This window comes from Mus caroli, unplaced genomic scaffold (genome assembly GCF_978045245.1).
Source record: "Mus caroli unplaced genomic scaffold, Mus_caroli_1 scaffold_3, whole genome shotgun sequence".
Lineage (NCBI taxonomy): Eukaryota > Metazoa > Chordata > Mammalia > Rodentia > Muridae > Mus > Mus caroli.
Genome location: NW_028227258.1, coordinates 21,696,575 through 21,702,574, shown reverse-complemented (window position 1 = coordinate 21,702,574; position 6,000 = coordinate 21,696,575).

Below are 6,000 nucleotides of genomic sequence, written 5' to 3'. Positions count from 1 at the left end.
ACCAGCAAGAACGACGCTGCAACAGGATCCTTCTGCACACGTTTATTGGGAGAGCTTGATTGTAGAGGAGAATAGACCCCGAGCCCAGAACTGGTGCTGCTTTATATAGGCCTAGGAGAGGCGTGTCTCACACCCGGATTGGTTGTGCTTGGTTGATGCTTACCACCTCATTTGCATGCCTACATCTGATTGGTTAATTTCTCTCTCATCTGATTGGTTAACTTCTCTCTCATCTGATTGGTTAACTTCTCTCTCATCTGATTGGTCAACTTCTCTCTCATCTGATTGGTCAATTTTGGTTAATTCTCAAAACCTCATCTTGGCAAAAAACTTTCCTGCCTATGTATGCGTGGTGGCCAGCAGAAGCCTGTGCCACTCTGCAACGGCACATGTGGCTTCCCACAACCATTGGGCAGAAGGCAGGGTCAGCTCTCCTGCTCTCAAGCCCTAAGGGCCTGCTTACCTGCACCCATGTCTCCAGAGCCAGCTCCTCTGTACTGCCCAGTCGAGGTGTAGGGCTACTCTTCCAGGGGGCTGCCTCTGTTGAGGGGTTGGGACAGCTCTCCAGCTCCCACACCCTCAGGACTGGCTCATCCACACTTTTGCCATCAGAACTGGTTCCACGGTGTTGCTCCAGTGAGTTGCAGGGCCTGTGCTCCCAAGTGTTATAACCTGTGAGGGGCAGGGCTACCTCTCCTGCTCTCATGACCTTGGGGCCAGGCCCATGGACCACCACAGGTGGTGAGGGGCAGGTGAGGAGTGCATTATCCCTGCACCAACTCCACCTCACAGCAGACAAGTGATGGGATTAGCTCGCCCATGCTCATACTCTCAGCGGCTCACCCATGCCCTCTCTACTAGGGCCAGCTCCACTGTGCTGCCCCGGTAGGCGCTTAGCTCTTCTCATTCATGACTTTTCCCTCATACTGTCTATCTTTACCTGCACTCATTAAAACTCACCCAATCCTTTGGATTTTGAAACACAAGTCCACAAGGAAAAGTCCTCTTACATTTTTCCTCCACTCTGCTGTAACTCTGCTAATTTTAAATTGAAATCCACCATTTTGTAGATAAAGGGAACTATGTGTAATGTTGCACTTTTAACTTTTCAAAACAGTGTTTTGAAATTGTATTTTTAGGTTTTTAAATTCAGTTTGGTTTCTGGGATACAGTGACTCTTCAGGAAAGAGATATGGAATGAATAGACCACTTCCTTCTGACATCCCCAGACTCTGGCCAAGGCAGAACCAGAGACATGTGGACTGAAACATCTCTGCTTTCTTCAGAGACCCAGCATGCTGACATCCAGGAACATTTCAAATTAGCCAAGAAAGAAAACTGTCCACTTTCCAGGAGTTCAGAATTGTCACCATAGAACACCATCAGAGGGAAAGAAATTTAATTCCCAAAAGTCTGTTTTATATGCTGTAACTGAGATGCTAAAGTATGTGTAATGTAAATTTCTGATGTCTTCTGACTCATAAATTGTGTGTTGTAGGATAACCCAAATTCTTTTTCTTACTTCAGTATGCAGGTACTGCCATCTCTCCTTGGTTTTGTTTTGTTTTGTTTTCGCTTCCAAATATTTACACTGAAAGTATTGCTGCCTTTCATAAGTCTGTTCCTCTACCTTCAGCTCCCAATCAAAAACCCACAGATGACACTCAGTGAATAGTAAATTCACCTATCATATTTGCCTTTCCAATGCCAGTAATGATCATGAATTCAGCTCTCAGTGGGGTGGTAATAATCTATTGAATAAAAAATTAAAGAATTTATACAAGTGACTAGACAACCCTTCTTCTTCTTCTTCTTCTTCTTCTTCTTCTTCTTCTTCTTCTTCTTCTTCTTCTTCTTCTTCTTCTTCTTCTTCACTGGAGGGAATAATTAAGACAAGAGAATGGGGGCAGAGAGTCAGGTCCAGAGAGCCTTACACACAAAGGCTGCGAAATTAGCCCATGAGAAACGCTTCTTTGCACAGAGGAAGGCTGGAAATGACGAGCTAAGGCTGACTAGATTTGGCTGGCGCCGCTGGGGCAGGTGCAAAGGTGCCATTGTATTGACCTGGAGCTTGTTACATTAAAATCCACATCTGGGAGGAAATCTAAAATGCTAATGAGGAACAAGTTGCAAGACATCACATATAGAACTAACTAGACACGACCGCTTCAACACATAGAACATGCTGATGAAGACTCAGTTATGCAAATAATCTGTAACGCCTGCTCTGTGCGTCAGAGGGAAAAGCCCCTGCATTTGTGCTGCCACTGCCGTTTTTCACTCTGGCCTCCTGCTCCCCTGGAAATGGGTGTTTTCCTAATGAGCTTCCATTTCTGCTCTATCCACAGGTCTCTGTTCAGTTCCTCATTCTGGGACACAAGACCGTGAAACTCTTTCAGAGGTGCCCACAGAACCCCGATAGCCACCTATGTCAGTTGGTGAACTAGACAAGAGGTTAGGTTTTAGTTTTCTGGATCTTTTATCTCATTCTAGGTTGCCTGAGAGTAGCCACTCCAAATTGTGAACAAGGTCAGGCTACACACTGTTAGTGGAACATCGGCCCTTGAAGAGTCTGGTGACTAATCTGGGCGTGAGATAAGATCAGGTGGTGCCCCAGAAGCAAGAAAACACTTCTGCATCCAAAGGCACATTGTAAAATCACACCTGCCCACATGCCACAGCAGGTCCTCAAAGACTACCAACCTCAAAGAAGCAAAGAACGCTTCCTTCTGGGCTCTCTGTCCCAATGCGCATGCCTTCCTCTGCTCTGTCCCAATGCGCATGTCTTCCTCTGCTCTGTCCCAATGCGCATGTCTTCCTCTGGCCCCTCCCCCCCCCCTTATATCCCCTCAAGAGGACGACAGACTTGGGCACAAAGAAGGAAGGAGGATATTTGGGTTCTCAATGCTGCTCAGAGGCCAAGAGCTCAGGCCTCAGTCTCTGGGTAGCACAGCGCCAGAAATCTGGTGTCTCAAGAGGTGATCATGATGACTGGGTCTCAGCAGTGGTCCCAGATCTGGGGCCATTGCACTGCCTTTACCCTGGGCTCCCCTGATTGTAGAGACTCACTCACTGCTCCACATTCTCAGCCCTCCTCCTTGACTTTGTTGGGGACCTCCCGACTGTTTTTATGTCCCTTCACTTTATTTTCAGTTGCTGTATCATTAGTAGATACGGGGTTCAAGAAAAACAAACTAACCCGATTATTTGTTCTTTTAATTTGTCTTTGGGGCAGCTGGGAAAATAACAGAGCCCATTCATTCAGGATGTTATTTAGAGCCTCATGGGAGAAGCCTTCCGAGAAAACTAGGAAGTAGTCTCAGAAGATGCCCATAGCAGGGATTTGTTTCCCAGTCTCAAAACGTTACCATACGACATAGTGCCTAGAGAAACGACAGGAGTATGACTCAGGATGCACTCAGTTCTCCAGAGGCATTTGTAGCATGATGGATTTGGGGGTTGCCCCAACACACCAGGTCTTCTGGGGGCCTCTGTACATAGATGAGAGGGTCTTCTGCACTCCAGAGACCCTCAGGTTCTTGTCAATCCCCAAGGAAATTCAATCCCTGGCTCCCTGCTACAGTGTTACCTGAAAAAATTGACTGTGATTGATCCCAAGAAAAGGGTAGAAAGACTGTAACTCCATCCTGCCACTATTCGGGCTGGGAGGTGAAAGTTTGATCAAAGGATGGAAGAACCAATATTTGGTCTTGCCTATTTGTTACCCTAAGGAAAATGGGGATATGGAAAGAAGCTAGGAGACATGCAACTGGATAGTTTATTCAGAAGCCCATAATTTGCTGAGCGCACAGACCCTTTTAGAATCGGAGCTTGGGATTCCAACAGCACAATAAGAATCCATGGTCCAGTGTGATGATCAAGAGCTACCTCCAGAGAAAAGATCAAAGGGGTTACACAAGGAAGGGAGAGAAACCCTGCTGCCCTATTTCTCAGCCGGCTAGTTAAGGACATTAAGATTTTAAGGTTATCTCAGCTGGCACCACTTGGGTATTTAGCTCTTTAACAGGGAAAGAAGAGAAGCTGAACAGCAAGCTTCGCCTCCTGATAAACACACAGAAAGCCTATATATAGCTTTCACCAAGGCCTTTCTTACATCTCAAAGATACACAAGTATAAGCTTCTATTTTCTTTTTGCCGAACACAATTTTAAATTTTTTAAATCATATTTCATATATTGCACTATACATTTAACACTATATAAAATGAATTCACGTACTTTTAAACAGAAAAAAAAGGGGGTGGAATTTCTTATCTAATGTAATTGTGTCAAGGGTGAGAAACAAATGCCTCCTAATGAGCCCCTCCATTAGGAGGAACCACCTCAGAATCACTTGACAGTCTCTGGAAAGGCAGTGTCGTCACAGTGCCTGGCATCGGATGCTGCTTCTGCAGCCTCTCATTACTGTACTGTGAAGTGAGAGTCCACCCCCAACTTCCTTCAAGGTCAAACTTTGAACTTTGCAAAGAGAATGCTCACTTGACACAACTTCCCATAATATTATTAGGCAATTATTTTACTAGCATCCTTGGCGCCTACAAATTGCAATTAAAATTGTGGTGAAATGCCTTAACACTGCGTGAGACATGAGAGGGCTTTAGCCTTGCCTTAGTGGACTTTCCTTTGTTGTGTTTGCTGTCATCTCTTGGAGGACGCTCTTTTCAGAAAGGAAACAAAGGGGAGAGGGGAGGTCAGGGTGAAGGGGAGATGGCAGGAGTGGAGAGAGAGGAAACTGTGGTCTGTGCTTATCCTATGAGAGAAGAGTCCATTTTCAATAAAAAGAGAAAAAGAAACATGTTTGCAGGTGCTTGCAACTTGCCAAGCACTGCACTGTGTGGAGAAATTTATACAGAGTCCATTTCTCCCAACAGGAGAGAAAAAGTCAGAGACACACCCGCTCCCACAGTTAGGAGTCTCACAAAAACACCGAGCTAACAGCCACAACATATATGCAGATAGCCTGGTGCAGACCCACGCAGGCCCCACACATGCCACTTCAGACCCCGGGAGCCCACATGTGCCCTGTTTAGTTGATGTTGTGGCCATGTTCTCCTGGTGTCCTCCATCCCCCCAACTCCTACAGCCTTTCCTCTCCCTCTTCTGAGGGGTTCCTGATCTCCGAGGCGAAGGACCAGATAGAGATCTCTAATTTAGATTCTCTCTCTCCAAATAATGTCTATCTGTGAGTCTCTGCATTTGGCTCCAATCTGCTGCCAGAGAAATCTTCCCCGATGATGTCTGAACAAGGACTGGTCTATGAGTTAGCAGAATATCGTTAGGAATCATTTCATCGGTTTCTCATTTTACAGACCAGTTGTATTTGGTTCTATGCTAGGTCTCTGGGTTATCCAGTCTCCAGATCCTGGATATCCACACAGTGTCAGCATGGCTTCCCTCTCATGGTGAGGGCCTCACATTTGAGATTCCTTGACTGAGAATTCTCTGTTTAGGTCTGTACCCCTTTTAAATTGGATCGCTGGGGTTTTTTAAATATCTAGTTTCTTGGAATTAAATTCTTGATAACAAATTCCTGAGCACTCGGGAGGCAGAGGCAGGCGGATTTCAGAGTTCATGGCCAGCCTCGTCTACTGAGTGAGTTCCAGGATAGCCAGGACTATATAGAGAAACCCTGTCTCGGGAAAAAAAAACACAAAACAAAAAACAAACAAACAAACAAACAAAAACTACAAATTCCTTGATAATCAAATTTCTTGATAATAAATTCTTATTATTTTAGATACTAGTCCTCTACTGGATGAGGAACTGATAAAAATATTTTCCCATTCTGTAGGCCGTGGCTTTGCCTTAATGACAGTGTCCTTTGCCTTACGTAAGCTTTTCAGGTTTCACGAGGTGCCATTTATTAATTTTTGATCTTAAGTGCTTACACTGCAGAAAGTCTTTCCCTGTGACAATGAGTTCAAGGCACTTTCTCTTCTATTAAGTTCACTGTATCTGGTTTTATGTCGATGTCTTTGATT